The following is a 16,511-nucleotide window of genomic DNA, read 5'->3' as shown; positions in this document are numbered from 1 at the left end:
AAATACTCATTTCAACAAATGACGCTTGGACAACCGAATATCCACATGCAGGAGAATGGAGCTGGACCCCTAACTTACTCTCTATGCAAAGATTAACTCAAAATGAATTAAACATCCATGTGTAAGAGCCAAAACTGTAAAACTCAGAAGAAAATAGAGAAAGGCTTCAAGAAAATGTATTTGTGTTGATGGCTTCTTAGATTGGACACCAAAAGCACAAACAACAAAATAAGAAAATAAACTGGTCTTCATCAAAACTTTTGTGCTTCAAAGCATACCATCCAGAATGAGAAAGTATTTGCAAATTATACATCTGATAAGGAACACACAACTATGTAGAATAAATAATTCCTAAAACTAAGAGACAAGTTAAAAATGGGCAAAGAATCTGAATTGACATTTCTCCAAAGAAGATATAAAAATGGCCAATAAGCAGGTGAGAAGATGCCTAACATCGTAAGTAACTAGGGAAATGCAAATCAAAACACAAGATACCACTCACTGGCATGGCTATAATCAAAACGACAAATAGTAAGTATTGACAAAGGTGTGCAGAAATGAGTTCTTCTTCATTGCTGGTGGGAATCTAATAGCACACAGGCACTTGGGTGAACAGCTTCAAAATGTTTAAACCATTATGACTCAGCAACTGCACCTCTAGGTATGTACCCAAGGAACTGGCTTCCCTTCCTGGAGGCAGCCTCGAGTCCCCTTCTCAACCCGTCCTCATTACCCACAGCCTCTCTGCTCTTTACAACAAGGATCACTCTGAGCTTCTCAAAGGTATCCATGTATTTCTTCTTCTCATGAACAAGACATAACAGGACGATAAATCCCACCAACGATATGCTACAATTTACCCCAAAGAGATCTGCTCTGTCACTAACACTCTAATACATATGTTTTACTATCCTGTTGCCTAAATACTTTTTCTGTACTTGCAGCTAAGTATGCTAAGGTCTCTTCTGATGCCTAGTATCTGTGTGTGATCAAGAGGAATGAGTCAAGGAACAGAGCATGAGCAAAGAAGATGGTGGAGACAAGACGCTATCACAGAGACGTGTGTTCTGAGGGGTCCAGCATAATGACAGGGATCATTTTATTTAAAAAAAAAAAAAAAAGTAAATATTCAACTAGGTAAGTAAACAATTTTACCTAAACATGGAAAATGGATTGTTAATAACTTCAGAGATTGTCTTCATTAAATAGTGTGTGATCCCCTTTGAGAATTAGAAAAGTCAAAATCTGTTACTTTCCATGTCTACTTTGCAGACCTTTGAAACTGATAAAACTCATTAGAAAAGACAAAAATGGTCAAAAAAGCTAAATCAAATCATTAAAGCACAACCCTAGCATTTTGGGACTGGAAGAACATGTATTCGGGCTTCTCAGGTGGCTTAGTGATAAAAGAATCCGCCTGCCAAGGCAGGAGTTACAGGAGACCCTGGTTTGACCCCTGATTCGGGAAGATCCCCTGGCGGGAGGGCCTGGCAACCCACTCCAGTATTCTTGGCTGGGAAATCCCATGGACAGAGAAGCCTGGTGGGCTACAGTCTGTGAAGTCACAAAGAGTCAGATACAACTTAATTAAACAAAAACAACAATAAAATAAAACACCACAATGGCTGTTAGTTACTCACACATTTGCTTAGTGTTGCTGGCTGGGCTATTCTGTTTACCTCACAGCAGTCTGTGTCACCCTATAGTATCTAAAATGCACATTCCTGTCTCACGCCAGAATAACTTGTGAGTATCCTGGGGCAGATCAGCTATGTACCTTCCACAGCACATTACCAGATTATATACTTAACTGAATCTGTAGGCCTGAATGGTGGGGATGTCAACAGAAAAACGGATGAGGCTTCCAGGAGAGCTGTTACTCTTTGTTTTTAAGACTCACTATCTCTATGATGGTCCATTTTGTCCACGGAGTCATCTTAATGATGAATGAAAGAGAGCAACCCAATCTAACTGTAGTAGCTGTTTAATTACACTTTTAAACTGGCAGCCAGTATAGAAATATGTATGTCTAAACAGATGCTGCCAATCAAGTATGATTTTTAAAATTTCCTTTTATATATACATACCTATGCTTCTATCAAAAAAGAAAATAGGAGGAAAAGGTAACTCTTATTCATAGTTTGACCTGGTTCTGCTCCTAGGGAAGGCATAAAATCAAACACAATATGCAAAAACTTATTTCTTAGCTAAGTAAGAGTGGGAAAGCATCTACATGAGATGTATAACCTAAAAGTTACATTAAAAACTTTTTACACAAAGTGCTTTCAATTTAGAATTTAACTAGATAATACTACACAAAAAAATTTAAAAGGTCCCTTCCAGCTTTAAGGCTTAAAGTTGGTTTATGAAATCTTACCCCAGAGTAGTCAATTATTTGAAAAGATTATTTTACTAGGTTATAAGGAATTCTAAATAAACTATCTGAAACAACCAAAACAATATGGAGTGGATTTAAAAATTCTTCTTGGGACTCCTCTGGTGGTCCAGTGGCTAAGACTCCATACTCCCAATGCAGGGGTCCTGGGTTCAATCCCTGGTCAGGGCACTAGATCCCACATGCTGCAACCAAGAGACCAGGCACAGCCGAATAAATAAATTAAATATTTTTTAAAATAAAAATTCTTCTCTTACTCTGCATGTGGTTGTAATGGTTGTTCTGTAAAATTCTGGTAAACGTGAGTGCAAAGGGGAAAGGGAACACATTCTTAGAGTTACAGCCTTCTGCCCTCCAAGTGTAACTTCTTGCTTTTATCATGAGCTGCTTCTTTCCCAACAGAAGAGTATCTCCTAAAACAGTCACACACTTTTCCACCAGAGGGAGAAGAAAATGGAAAGTGCAAGCTTTGTTAACTGACATCTTTCTGGACACGACCAGCAAGTGCTGAGGCCAAGCCTACACCCTGCGCAGGACACAAGGCAGCACGTCGACACCACTCAGCCTAACATGGAAGGGGTAAAAAAACCCAGAATGATGTTCAATTTCACAGCTGAAAGGTTAACGGTCCTGAGTTCAGCCTGTTGAGAATGAACTCTGACCACCATTTGTCTGCTGCTCAACTTGTTTTCACCAAGAACTACCTCCCAGGTTGAAAGTGAAGGCCCCCCCCAGGGGCCAGATGTGGAGGTCTGGCCAGTAGTCTGCCAGGCGGAGAGACCTCCTAATTCTTTCCTGCCTCAGGGCCCTCACTTCTACCCCAAGTCCTTCTCACATCAGTCTGCTCAGCTGCTGCGAAGCCCCTTGCAGGTGAGCATCCACACCTCTGTCTCAGCCACACACTCACTGCACTGACAGTAAGCTCAATGCGTCTACACAGAGCAGGAAAACACCACTACTGCTGACCTTGCATGTGTAGAACCACCTTCTATAATTTATGTTTACCTTAGGGGACTGCGTATATGTAGTTTTGGTTTTTTAACTACAAAGCTTTGGTACTTTCAATCTGAACATGTGATCATTGAACATGAGATTATTGAAACTCTCCACAAAAATCTTCACTTTCTCTCATTTACACTGGAAAACAAAAAATGCTGATGGCCAAATACAGCATTTGGTACTAGCATACACTTGTACCAAAAGTCAGAATCAATACCACAAGTCTTTCAAGAGACCCAGAAGTCCTCTTCAAAAATAAACTCTCCACTGTGCATTTAACTCTTTTTCTAAGGGAAAAAGACTCATCTCATCCTTCTAATGAACTTTGGATTTCTTCAAGGACTGTCTATCACATTCTACTGTGTTTTCTAATTTGTAAGCGCATAACTGCAGTTTTTCATTTGAAAAAACATAATACTCTTTCAATACAAGAGGAAGACAGGGGTAGGGTAAGCAGCTCAGAACTCGGCGCTCTGAAGAAGAGCTGCACGCACTTCGGAGCTCCTCCAACCCTGTGCTGCTCAAACTGGGATGCGCTGACAATCCCGGAGGGCACCAAAGAACCAGAACTAGAGGCGGCACAACTGTTCCAAGTTCTGGAATCATATATAAATTTAGTAATTAAAGAAAAAAAAAAAAAGATCATACACTTCAGTGAAAGGGAAATATTCTACAACAACTATAATCTTACATAACTAACTCTTTCTCAAAAACTAGACCTCGAAAGTCAAGGCAAAGAACCCAAAAACATACAACCTACACCTAAGTCAACTTTAAGAGACTTAATGAAAATGAGTTTTTCTCTGCAGTTTCTACAGTTAAATCATGAACTTCCACTAATCAGCACAACTGCTTTGCACAAACTAAGAGACAAACTGAACCGGCTTTTGTAAGCAAACAACCCCGCCGGGAGGAGGAAGAGGACAGAGCGAGGCAGGGAGCAGCGCACCAGCCCCACACTGCTACCCCCAGGCAGCTGCTTCCACAGGAGAGCGTCCCCTGGAGCCTCCACCTCATTGGGCCTTCTGCTCTCAGCTCCGCATTTCAGTTAACACCATGTTACATTTCAGTGCATCTAAGCAAACATCCAGGGAACATTTTTTGACTTATGGATTCCTCATAAGTCAAAATCAACTGTTTAAAAAAATCCATCCTCATATAGAACAAATAAAAACGGACAATCCCCCAGTCTCAAAGAAATACACTACTTCATCTACCCCACTGCTCTAACTGGAAACCTGCAAATAAATTTTTAATCTTTCTCTCATATAAGCTTATCCCTCCTCACCTCCACTGTCACTAAACTGTTCCAACAACTATTATCTCTGAATGGAACCACAACCGTAACCTCCTAGGTCTCCCCCAGTCCCACCAACCCTTCTGCAGAATGATGCTCCTGAAGGAGATGACCTCTCACCCTCAGCGTGCACCCGCCACGCCATGCACTGTGATACCTGGAACCAACCAGCCAGGCCAGCTGGACCGTCACCCCCCATCCTCTGCACAAAGCCTGCGTTGCAAACCCTCTACAACCCAGCAAGGCAGCCGCCTCTCCATTATGGGAGGGTAGGCAAGTGTCTCCCTTCTTGACCCCTGCCCTCCTGATACAATACCCAGCAGAGCAGAATCCAGGGAAATATACTTAATCATTTTCATTTTCACCCACTAAACTTGTGGAAGGAAACTCCTTGTAGTTAAAACATAAAGTTCAAAAACTAAGATGATTCCAAGTGAAAGCTTCTGTTGCTGCATATTCCAGATGATGTGTTAATGTGGGGAAAACACAACATTCTTAGACAATGGTAAAACTACTGTGATTTCACTTTAATTTTTAGATACTCTCTAGGCTTTGTGAATGGGTGTGTGTGTTGTTCAGTCACTAAGTTGTGACTGACTCTCTGCAACCCCACGGACTGCAGGTCAGGCTTCCCTGTCCTTCACCATCTCCCACAGTTTGCTCAAATTCATGTCCACTGACTCAATGATGCCATCCACTCATCTCATTCTCTGTTGTCGCCTTCTCCTCCTGCCCTCAACCTTTCCAAGCATCAGGGTCTTTTCCAATGAGTCAGCTCTCTGCATCAGGTGGCCAAAGTACTGGAGCTTCAGCTTCAGTCCTCCCAATGAATATTCAGGACTGATTTCCTTTAGGATTGACTGGTTTGATCTCCTTGAAGACCAAGGGACTCTCAAGAGTCTTCTCCAGCACCACAATTCAAAAGCATCAATTCTTAGGCACTCACCCTTCTTTATGTTCCAACTTTCACATCCATACAGGCCTACTAGAAAAACTACAGCTTTAACTATATAGACCTTTGTGGGCAAAAGTGATGTTTTTGCTTTTTAATCTCCTGTCTAGGTTTTCATAGTTTTCTTTTCCTTCCAAGAAGCAAGTGTCTTTTAATTTTATGGCTGCAGTCACTGCAGTGATTTCAGAGCCCAAGAAAAGAAAATCTGTCACTGCTTCCACTCTTTCTGCATTTATTTGCTGTGATGAAGTGCTTAGAATGGATGCCATCACCTTCAGTTCAGTCGCTCAGTCGTGTCCGACTCTTTGCGACCCCATGAACCGCAGCACGCCAGGCCTCCCTGTCCATCACCAACTCCCAGAGTCCACCCAAACCCATGTCCATCGAGTCGATGATGCCATCCAACCATCTCATCCTCTGTCATCCCCTTCTCCTCCTGCCCTCAATCTTTCCCAGCATCAGGGTCTTTTCCAATGAGTCAGCTCTTTGCATCAGGTGGCCAAAGTACTGGAGTTTCAGCTTCAACATCAGTCCTTCCAATGAACACCCAGGAATGATCTCCTTTAGGATGGACTGGTTGGATCTCCTTGATGTCCAAGGGACTCTCAAGAGTCTTCTCCAACAACACAGTTCAAAAGCATCAGTTATTCTGGGCTCAGCTTTCTTTACAGTCCAACTTTCACATTCATACGTGACTAATGGGAAAACCATAGCTTTGACTAGATGGACCTTTGTTGACAAAGTAATGTCTCTGCTTTTTAATATGCTGTCTAGGTTGGTCATAACTTTCCTTCCAAGGAGTAAGCATCTTTTAATTTCATGGCTGCAGTCACCATCTGCAGTGATTTTGGAGCCCCCAAAAATAAAGTCATCACCTTAGTTTTTTGTATGTTGAATCTTAAGCCAGCTCTTTCACTACTCTCACCTTCATCAAGAGGCTCTTTAGTTCCTCTTCACTTTCTGCCATTAGAGTGGTATCATCTGCGTATCTGAGGTTGTTGATGTTTCTCCCAGCAATCTTGATACCACCTTGTGATTCATCCAGTCTGGTATTTCACATGATATTCTCTGCATTTAAGTTAAATGAACAGGGTGACAATATTCAGCCTGTTGTCCTCCATTCCCAATTTTGAACTAGTCTGTTGTCCCATGTCCAGTTCTACTTGTTGCTTCTTGACCTGCCTACAGGTTTCTCAGGAGACAGGTAAGGTGGTCTGGTATTCCCATCTCTTTAAGAATTTTCCAGTTTGTTGTGATCCACACAGTCAAAGGCTTTACTGTGGTCAATGAAGCAAAAGTAGATGTTTTTTCTGGAATTCCCTTGCTTTCTCTATGATCCAACAGATGTTGGCAACTTGATCTCTGGTTCCTCTGCCTTTTCTAAACCTGTTTGTACATCTGGAAGTTCTCTAAAGCCTAGTTTGAAGGATTTTGACCATAACTGTACTAGCATGTGAAATGAGTACAACTGTATGGTAGTCTGAATATTCTTTGGCATTGCCCTCCTTTGGAACTGGAATGAAAATTGACCTTTTGTAGTCCTGTGGCCACGGCTGAGTTTTCCAAATTTGCTGACATATTGAGTGCAACACTTAAACAGCATCATCTTTTAGGATTTTAAATAGCTCAGCTGTAATTCCATCACCTCCACTAGCTTTGTTCATAGTAATGCTTCCTAAGGCCCACTTGACTTCACATTCCAGGATGTCTGGTTCTAGGTGAGTGACCACACTAGTATGGTTATCCAGGTCATTAAGACTCTTCTTTGTAGTTTTTTCCTGTATTCTTGCCACCTCTTCTTTCTTCTGCCTCTCTTAGGTCCTTACAGTTTCTGTCGTTTATTGTGCCCATCTTTGCATGAAATTAGTATCTCCAATTTTCTTGAAGAGATTTCTCGTCTTTCTCATTCTGTTGTTTTCCTCTAAGTTTGTGTGTGTATATTTGTGTGTTTGTGTATGCATACACGTAAGTATGCACTTGGGGTCTAAACACAGAGAAAAGTTAAATGCAAAGTGATATTGACAGTAAAAAAGGGCATTTAATTCTCAAAATAACAACTCAGAGAAGAAGTTCCTAGGTGGCAAACACACAAGATCTACTATTAGTATTAAAAGTAGAAGTAAAAGATCCTTTTGAAAACACACTGAAAGTCATGAGTCCTTGCACTGGAAGAAGTGGATGGAGACAAGAAATATTAAACACCAACCCAGGAGCCTGAGGATTCTCCTCATGCAAGTCCACCTGTGCCACCCAGCAGGACATGGGAGGAGGACGTAACAGTGGGGACTCCGCTCCGCAGGGGTGATTTTACCTCCTGTGAGCATCTTTAGGGCACATCAGCACAGGGCATGTGCTCAAACAAGTGGCAGTGAGTCAGGCACTGGCCACAGGGAGCTATGAAACACAGAAGTCTCCCACTTTGCCAAAGTTCACTTGTACAAAGGGCCTATATTAGTCCTGTTTTTGCTAACCAAGAGATGTGAAGAGAATTTCTGCTTTTGTGAAAATCAAAACCAGCTTTCTGACTCTGTTTTGCAGCAAAGCTATAGAAGCAGCGCTCACTTGAGCAGTGAGCAACCCCTCTAAGTTCCTTCCCGGAGACACGAGACGCAGCATCCGGCCAACACCTGGCTGTGAGCTGTGTGCTTCTCTGAACACGATGCATCCTAAGGTAATTGCTTCTTTATTTTGGCTTATGGACGGTTCCATTTCCAGACAGGACAGCCGGAGAACCTGTGCAAAACTGAACTCAGAAAGTAGCAGTCACAGAGTCCAAGCACACTCTAACCACTAGCCTCAGAGATAAGGTGTGACAACTGAACACGCTCTCATGTTCGCCAAAAGGACAGCAAATCGGTTAATATTAAAATACGTCAAATACCCCCCAACAGGCAGTTCTCCTTAAAAAAGTGATACCATGTTTGAAAAAAAAAATTTACTTCCACAGTTATGAATTTAAAAAGATATACTACTTTGGATAATCTTTCAATCTGATATTCCAACATAACACTATCTCCACTTTATAAATAACTGGATCACAAGTCCTAGCCCACTTAGGATCATACTCTGACAGACAACAAAACAAGTAACATCACAACAAAAGTTCCAAGCAACTAGGAGAACCGGAATCAGCTCCAATAATTCTGAATTATTGCTCAGCAAGGTAAACAACCTTCTCTCAGTCTTGTCTTGTGGGCTACCACGATCTCAACAATCATCACTATAAAACTACCATTAAAACTTTCTAGTTAAAGCCAGCATTTCTGATGCTTAGCTATGCTGTGTTTACAGCTCTCAAATCTACCAGGTTACTAGACCTAAGACGCCTTTATGCAAGATACCCATGGTTTGAGCACTATTTGCAGTGGATTTGGAAGCAGAACTCAGGCAAACCCCATTTTCTGCTCTTCTCCCATTGTGTGGTATAAGGCACCTGTCTCTAGGCCTCAGTTTCCCAAGCGGCAAGGCAGGTGCTCCAAAGAACAAATGAGGGGAAGAGCCAGGACTCCGGGTCCAAGTCACAGTCTGTCCTCTGTGGAAGACGGCCCAGCTGCCTGCACTCAAGCCTCCAGTCCAGAACACTGCAGGCTGCGAAGGCACATATTTTAGCAAAGATGGCTGTGGTGGAGCTGGACTGAAGGCCTGAGTGGTGCTCAGGGCAGATCCCTGTTTGCACAGAAACAGACAGGCGGTGGGTGTGAACAGATGGGCACCGCTTCCAAAGCCTGAAGGCCAAGGCCTGCACCAGGCACAGATGTTAAGGTCTGAATGCTTCAGGAAGGAGGCCATGGAATTTAAATGAATTTCACTTAGGCTAGTTCTCAAAAGACAAGTCTGAATATATGATACAAACTAGAAGACCTGTTAGCACCTTGCTAACAGGAAGGATTTTAAATGGATTAAAGCTAATAGGTTAAACTATCTATAATGACAAAGAAAACCTTAATTTTCCTGGAATATATACATTAATTCAATGTTTTAAAAAGCACAGTTCAATGGCTGCTTTACAAATATGCTTTAAAAACAAGACAATAAAGTATTGACTGGGGCTTCCTTGGTGGTCCAGTGGCTAAGACTCTGCGTTCTCAATGCAGGGAGTCCAGGTTCGATCCCTGGTCAGGGAACTAGATCCCACGTGCTACAACTAAGAGTTCACAAGCCACAACTGAAAGATCCCATGTGCCACAACTAACACTTGGCACAGCCAAACAAATGCATGTTTTTTTTTAAAATGTTGACTCAAAATTCTATTAGTATACATAAAATTAACACTTTTACCACTTCAATTTTTCTTTTAAAATTCCTCTGTTCAGGTATAAACTGAAAAGTATCCCACTGAGTTCTATACTAGTGCCAAGGAGAACATAGCTTAGGGAGGAGACCAGAGTCACAGCCCTCACTTTGCCACCAGCCAACCATCTGTACTTCCAATTAATTCTACTTCTGTGGGCTTCCGTCTCTGAATCTTTAGAGCTCTAACATCCTAAGAAAATAACCACAATACTACACTTTTTTTCTTTCAGAAGTTGTTTTCAGAAGCTATTATCAAATCTCAGTTAATAAAATAATGTAGACCAAAATGCAAAATCTCAGAAAATGACTTACTTCAAAGTGTTATTTCATCCACACCAAACATTACATGAATAGTAAAAAAGGATTAAAGCTCCCCCTCAGTCTTATAATTACAGGCAGGTATCAATGGCATTAATAAAAAACAAACTACTCCATGTAACTGAATTAAGGCTGCTTTGTGTGTATTGGTAATTATTATTAAACACTTGGTACAGACAGACACTTGCTCCTTGAAAGGAAAGCTATGACAAACCTAGACAGCATATTAAAAACCAGAGACATCACTTTGCCCACAAAGGTTCATAGAGTCAAAGATATGGTTTTTCCAGTAGTCATGTATGGATATGAGAATTGGACCATAAAGAAGGCTGAACACCAAAGAACTGATGTTTTCAAATTGTGGTGCTGAAGAAGAAAGACTCTTCAGGGTTCCTGGGACTGCAAGGAGATCAAACCAATCAATCCTAAAGGAAATCAACCCTGAATATTCATTGGAAGGACTGATGCTGAAGCTGCAATACTTTGGCCACCTGATTTGAAGAGCCAACTCACTGGAAAAAACCCTGATGCTGGGAAAGACTGAAGGCAAGAAAAGGGGGGCGGCAGAGGACAAGACGGTTAGATAGCATCACCGACTCAATGGACATGAACTTGAACCAACTCGGGGGCAGTGGAGGACAGGGAAGCCTGGCATGCTGCAGTCCATGGGGTCGCAAAGAGCCAGACAGGACTTAGCGACTGAACAGCAACACTTACTCTTCGCCAATTATCAATAAGCCTAAACACATTCCACCCCAAACTGTAAACTCAAAGTTAATGATCCAGCTTTCATTTGCCCCACTCAGAATATTACCTAGCTAGCTCAGGAGTCTCTCCCGATCCATAGTTTGCATTCCATGCTTTTGGTCACCGAGGGTCAACCGTGGTCCAGAAACATCGAATGGAAAATCCCAGGAAAACAATGTATAAGTTTTCAATGGTGCACGTCTGTAGAGCGTGACGTGATCTTGCACGGTACCCATTCTTGCACTGTCCCGCCCAGACGTGACTCATACCTGTGTGCAGCGTACCCCACCTGTTAGTCACTCTGCTGCCGGCTGGTCATCAGATCAACTATCACAGTGTGACAGCGCTGGAGTTCAAGGGACTCTTATTTAATAACTGCCCCAAAAGGAAATGGCTGGATGGCATCATCAACTCAATGGACATGAGTTTGAACAGCTTGTGAGAAATGATGAAGGACAGGGAAGCCTGGCATGTAATCCATGGGGTCACAAAAAGTCAGATACAACTAAGCAACTGAACAACTACCACCAAAGCGCAAGAGTCATGATGTTGGCAATTGAGATATGCGAAACAGAAGCTGTAAAGTGCTTTCCTGAAGTGAAAAGGTAAAAGTTTCTGACGTAGTAAAGGAGAAAAATTGTATGCTGAGGTTAATATCTACATTATGAACACTGAAACTGTGAAGGAAAAAGAAATTTGTGCTAGTTTTTCTGTTGCACCTCAAAGTGAAAAAGTTATAGCCACAGTGCTTGAAAAATGACTAGCAAAGATGGAAAAGGCATTAAATTTGTATAAAGCATTTTGAGATCACACTCACATAATTTTTATTTTGGTATATGGTTATAATTGTCATATATTTTATTAATTATTGTTAATCTCTTACTGTGCCTAATCTGTAAATTAAACTTTACCCTAGGTATGTACATATAGGAAAGAATAGAATATACGTGGGTTATGGCATTACTCACAGCTTTAGGTATCCACCAGGGGTCTCTGAAAGTGTTCCCCACAGACAAGGGGGCATCACTATAATGTGATTTGTGGCCACACAGTGACTTTGGGAAAACACCTGACCTGCAGCGTTTTTATCTTGACCTATAATCTTGTGATTTCATGAAACACTTTAGGTTAAAAGATTAAAAACCTCCACAATAAAAACCATACTCTTGACATTCTAAACGTCAAAGGACAGTATGCTAAGAGTGTCCATGACAGAAAATACCAAACGTTATGGTCATTCAGGGTAAGGAAGTCCAAAAGGGAGGGGATATCTGTACACATATGGCTGACTCATTTGACTATACAGTAGAAACTAGCACAACATTGTACAGTTGGACCCTGGACAACTGTACAACACTGCACAGTCCATTGTCCATGGACTGCACAACACTGTGGAGTCCATGGGATTCTCGAGGCCAGAACACTGGAGTGGGTACCCTTTCCCTTCTCCAGGGGATCTTCCCAATCAGGGATCAAACCCAGGTCTCCCGCATTGTAGGCAGATTCTTTACCAGCTGAGCCACAAAGGAAGCCCTGTAAAAGCAACCATACTCCAATAAAAATTAATTTAAAAAAATAAAAATAAAAGTTATGGTCATTTAGGATCCCAAGGCACTCTTTTGCAGGGAAACATTTCACTCTTAACTGCAAGTTTCTCCAGGTCACAGACTTTCAAATTCTGTGTGCCTGAATGTTTCTGTAGTTTTATTTGACAATCCTATTTTCTACTTCCAGTCCTTTCATGATTAGGTTAACTCTCCTGCGCTGAGCCTTGAAAGAGAATGATTCCAGCAGAATGTAGGAAAACTCATCAACGTATACAAAGAAATGGGAAGAGCTATGAAAATCGAAGGGCCACACGCACAGGGAGCAAGTACTAGGCGCTGCTTCACTCACTGCATCTTTCCGTCTTCACTGACTGCCCTTCCCCTCCCTAGATGTTTCAGGTGTGAAGAAGCAAATACTGCTGATTCATAGTTACTCATTTGTGCAACGGTCTGTACTCCAAGTGACCCACGAAGGGAAACTGGAAATAGCATTCTAGTCTGACAGGAAGTATCACTAAAGATACAGATACGAACGCAAATGAAATAAGGACCTTACAATGCTAATGCTAATGCTCTCGCTTCAGTCGTGTCTGACTCTGTGCGACCCCATAGGCGGCAGCTCACCAGGCTCTGCCGTCCCTAGGATTCTCCAGGCAAGAATACTGGAGTGGGTTGCCATTTCTTTCTCCAGTGCATGAAAGGGAAAAGTGAAAGTGAAGTCGCTCAGTCGTGTCCGACTCTTAGCGACCCCATGGACTGTAGCCTACCAGGCTCCTCCGTCCATGGGATTTTCCAGGCAAGAGTACTGGAGTGGGGTGCCATTGCCTTCTCCGGACCTTATAACAGTACCAGGGAAAGTTTATCCCAAAGGGTTTCCACACTGAGCTTCTGCACTAAATGACAATCAGCTGCTTGATCTTTTCACCTTCTAAAAGTACAAGCAAAGATAAAATGCTCTTGCCTTGTCCAGATGTTTAAAAGGCAACTCTCTTCACAAGGACTTCAATTCTGCTTTTAAAGGTTGCTGGCATTCCCTGACCATGGGAGCTGTGAGAAGCCAGCCTGCAATGGATTACAGTACATGCTACATGCAATGTGTTTATAACACACACACACACACAGAGTCGACCCTTAACAACACAGGCCTGAACTATTCAGATCCACTTTTACATGGATTTTTTTTTCAATAAATGTACACTACAGTACTGCATGACCCAAGGCTGGTTGAGTCCACAGGAGTGGAACCACAGATACAGAGAACCAACCGGAAAGTTCTACTCCGATTTTCAACTGCACAGAGGACTGGCGCACCAACCCCTGTGTTGTCCAAGGGTCAACTGTACACCGCAAGACATTATACAGATAGTAAAATCTCAACAACAAAATACAGAGACACATGTAATCAATAAATGAATAAAAATGTTCAGAAAGTATAAAGTACTTAAAGAAGAGGTTTTAAAGAACTTGATCATTTTAAAAAATATTTGAAAAGGGAATGTTTAATATACTAAGAAAGAAATAACCACCACTGAAGCAACTTGTAAATCTATATCCAATTGGTCACTATGCTTTCAATCGCTGCATTTTCGAGCCTGACAATAAAACAAAGCTTCTCAAAATCTGAAAACAAAATGTTCTCGTTTTTCAGAGACATTTCTAAAAAAGGAATCTGTTAATTAGTCTGCCTTAATAAAAGCTGAAATAACAAATATACTTTAATCAAGTGAGAAATGCTAGCAGACTTAAGGCATATTTTTGAAGTATCTTTTACACACACACGATTATCTGCAATACAAGTGAAAGGGATTCTAAGCAACGTATTCTTCATTTAGACCAGGGCTTGGACTGTTCCACTGTGATAAACACAAGTGAAAGCAAGAGGGCTTGCCACCCTGGGGCCAAGTAATACCAGTCTATGTGCAGCCATCCCTCCCTGTGGACACAACTCTCAGTAAAGCAGAAGGACCACTTAAAAGAGGCAATCCTGGTCACCCAATTCTCCAGTTTAAAGCCCCCTGACTGCGCCCCACTGTTCTTAGGAGAAAGAGCACAGTTCTCACCCACGCCAGGAGCTCCAGACACCCAGAACCCCCTGCTGCCTCACTCACCTCCCCTGGGGGCAGCCTCTCCAAAGGAGTTCTGAGCTCAGCCCGGAAGCCCCCACCCCACTCCCCTTCATCGTTCGAGGCTACATGATGACCTCCTGGCACAACATGACTGACTGTCTCCCTGCCTCACAGTGAGGACTGCTTATCCCTTTTTGTTCATCAGTACAACCGTGGTATTTACTCATCAATTATTTAATGGACACCATGTTCTAAGGTCTGGGTTCACAGCAATGAACAGAAGAGACACAAACCTTCGACTGCAGAGTTTACATTCAAGTACAAGACAGAAGGTACATGAAATACAGAAACTACAAGGCATATTATAACAAGGTACTAAGTGATACAAACAAAAACAAAGCAGGAAAGGGGGATGAGGGGTGTCTGCCACCCTCCATGCAAAATACACACGACTGTCCTGATGGGGCTGCTCAAGAAAGTGTGCGGTGGAGAGTACTCAACAAGATTCAGGTACAAAAGCTTCAAGAGTCCAAATGCAGGTCTATTTCACTTCAAGTGAAACAATTCACGGTATTACTTCCTTCTAGACCACAAGCCTTAGAGAAAAGCTCTGGTATCATTCATCTTTGTACTGCTAATGTCTGGTTGATCAAAGAAGGCATGAATGAAGCCTTTCCTCTCAGCAGTCCTGCTTTTGCATCAGGTCCTGGAGCAATGATTCTCAATAGAGAATAAAAAATGGAAAAATCCACTCAGGTTTAAAAATACGTTTTCATTATTGTAACTGCTTTGTTTTTAGCTGATATAATTTAAGGCAAAATAAAGAAATTTGTTCTCAAAAGGTGCATATTTTTAAAGACTGAGAAAGAATATCATCAAGAGATCACCTAGTTAAATCATTCCACCTACAATACTGTATGCATTGCATATAGCTATCAAGTCTGTTTACATTTTGTTAAGTATGATGTTTTATGCATTTTCTATTGAATTCTTTTCTAGTAAAGATTTTCCTGTTTGTTCATGAAAGCATGCAAAAAATTCTTCTAGAACTGAAGTAGGAAGTGTCTTATCCCTCCAGTAAAACAAAATTTACAACTTCTGTAGCGTATGTGGTCCTGGGCTGGGCAGAGGTTAGGGACATAAAATGATCTTGCCCACAAGGAGCTTATGTTAATTAATTAGTGCAATGCCTTGCAGTGCTACGGAAACAGAAAAGTGCTCAGCACAACCTTAAAAATTAAGGCAAGGATTCCTGAAATACCTTTATAAAGATGGGTTAAGGAGCGAAGTTAAAAAAAAAGAAAAAAAAGATCTTCAACGTCAGGTAAAGAAATTAGAGACAGCAAAGACAACTCGAAGGTTTGGGGGAAGGGCTGTGGTCAGCACAGGCCAGGAGAAAGAAAGCAGAGGTGGCAAGGCCCCTGGGTACATCTTAGTTAGGTGGCGGACAGTCACTGAGGAGTTTTCAAAAAGGCCTTTAAAGCTTCAGGATATGCCTTTAAAGCAATCTCTGGCTACAAAGTGACAAAAATGGTGTGTGCAAATAAAAATGAGCATTTTATTTTTATCACACAAATAAATACCACCCTAATTTATCAGTTTTTGAGCCAAAACTTTTGCCTGTCATATTTCATAAAGAACATTTTCGGTGAAGACTGAATTTAAGTTAAGTAGGAAGTGCCCTCCATGTTACAGAATGCACTCTGTGGCCCAGGTCTCGCTACAGCAGGGAAGCAGGGCTGACACTGAAGAGGGAACCAGACCACGACAGAATGCACAACAGGCACCACTCACCTGCAACCCTTCCTGAGTACAAAGGCGCCACAACAGCCTCACTAGAAAATATGGCCAAAGAGTTTATAAAGGCACTGAAGTGACAAAAGGTACAGGGCTCTGT

At 41.9% G+C, this 16,511-nt stretch overlaps 1 protein-coding gene and 1 non-coding gene across 8 annotated transcripts in view; one reads left to right on the top strand and one right to left on the bottom strand.

Annotated features, from left to right (window-relative positions):
• The window catches only part of LARP4B (La ribonucleoprotein 4B), a 95,686-nt gene that overhangs the window by 76,046 nt on the left and 3,129 nt on the right, over positions 1 to 16,511 (bottom strand). The window lies entirely within an intron of this gene.
• On the top strand, positions 9,695 to 9,767 carry TRNAE-CUC (transfer RNA glutamic acid (anticodon CUC)). The gene has a single exon. It is a non-coding gene; the product is annotated as a tRNA-Glu (tRNA).

This window comes from Giraffa tippelskirchi, chromosome 13 (genome assembly GCF_054371585.1).
Source record: "Giraffa tippelskirchi isolate mGirTip1 chromosome 13, T2T-mGirTip1v1.2.pri, whole genome shotgun sequence".
Lineage (NCBI taxonomy): Eukaryota > Metazoa > Chordata > Mammalia > Artiodactyla > Giraffidae > Giraffa > Giraffa tippelskirchi.
This window is presented reverse-complemented; position numbering and strand designations above follow the sequence as displayed.